Here is a 1,107-nt window from a genome sequence, read left to right as displayed (position 1 = left end):
CAGTTTCTTCCATTGTAGACAGTGCACGTATTTTCAAAACTCTTGACACAAATTTCAAAATTCTCTTTTAGAACAGTTGTACCCAGTTAGGTCCCATATTGAAGGTTTAACCAGATTTGGTAGTGAGAAGGACTACACATCTATATATTCTGTTGATAAAATTTTGACTTGTCCCTGGTATTCATTGCGGGCTTTCTGAAAGCCCCCAAAGTTGAAAGAGTGGAAGCGTGACCCCCACGACCTGGATCAGGCAGCAGTGGGCTTGGCTGCAGTGTGTTCCACCCCGCTGGTGGGTCATTGAAAGAGACCTTGGAGAATTGGCTTCCCGCCGAGACCGACGTGGCTGTGGCCTTGGTAGTGCCTGGAACTCTCTGGGGCCTCTGCTGTGTTTCGTCCGGGTCTGCTGTAGGGAGCATGGCAGACCTGCCCAGAAGCTGTGTCAGGGGGACACCAGTCAGTGAGTGGCTCAGGCCCCTCCCGGCTCCATCCCCTGAGGACCGGCTGGCTCCAGGAGTCCTTGGCTTGTCGCAGTCACCCCAGTCTCTGCCTCCAATTCACAGGGGTTCACCTGGCTGCCCCTTAGAGCCTCTCCACTCCCCCCTTTTCAGAACACCCCTCTCGAGACCCCTAACATGATGACATCTGTGAAGACCCTGTGTCTAAGTAAGGCCCTGTGTGCAGGCCTGGGGTAGGACCTGGGCCCTCCTAGAGGACACGTCCGACCTCTGCATGTGCTGGCCACGCCATGATGGCTACCGGGCTTGTCCCTGTGGCCCAGCCTCACTTGTTCAGGTTCCCCTGTGGATGTTGAGAAGCGTCTCAAGCTTGCAATGTCTTGTCTCTTGCTCTCTCCCCCCAGGTCATAGAACCTGCTCCCCACGGTCGGCTCCACCTCGGGACATGCGGCTCTGCTTGGCCGGTTGCTCAGGTGAGAACCGTCAACTCTCCTGACCCTTCCCACACCCAGCCAGACCCTCTGCACAGCCTGTGCTCCCGAGGCTCTTGTGCATACACCCCCGCCCTCCTTGGCACCACAGTCATTCAGTCTGCCCTGCACACCATCAGAGGGCCTGTGGTGCCAAGGAGGGCGGGGGTGTATGACTGTGG

General features: G+C 56.7%; 1 protein-coding gene across 1 annotated transcript in view; it reads left to right on the top strand.

Moving 5' to 3' along the window:
- The first annotated feature begins 660 nt into the window (after nt 1-660).
- The window catches only part of PKNOX1 (PBX/knotted 1 homeobox 1), a 24,057-nt gene continuing 23,610 nt past the window's right edge, over nt 661-1,107 (top strand). The window contains exon 1 of the mRNA XM_010834912.1: nt 661-928. The gene's annotated coding sequence lies outside the window, so the exon portion shown is untranslated. The remainder of the gene's footprint in view (nt 929-1,107) is intronic.

This window comes from Bison bison, unplaced genomic scaffold, assembly GCF_000754665.1.
Source record: "Bison bison bison isolate TAMUID 2011002044 unplaced genomic scaffold, Bison_UMD1.0 scf7180017864037, whole genome shotgun sequence".
Taxonomy (NCBI): domain Eukaryota; kingdom Metazoa; phylum Chordata; class Mammalia; order Artiodactyla; family Bovidae; genus Bison; species Bison bison.
This window is presented reverse-complemented; position numbering and strand designations above follow the sequence as displayed.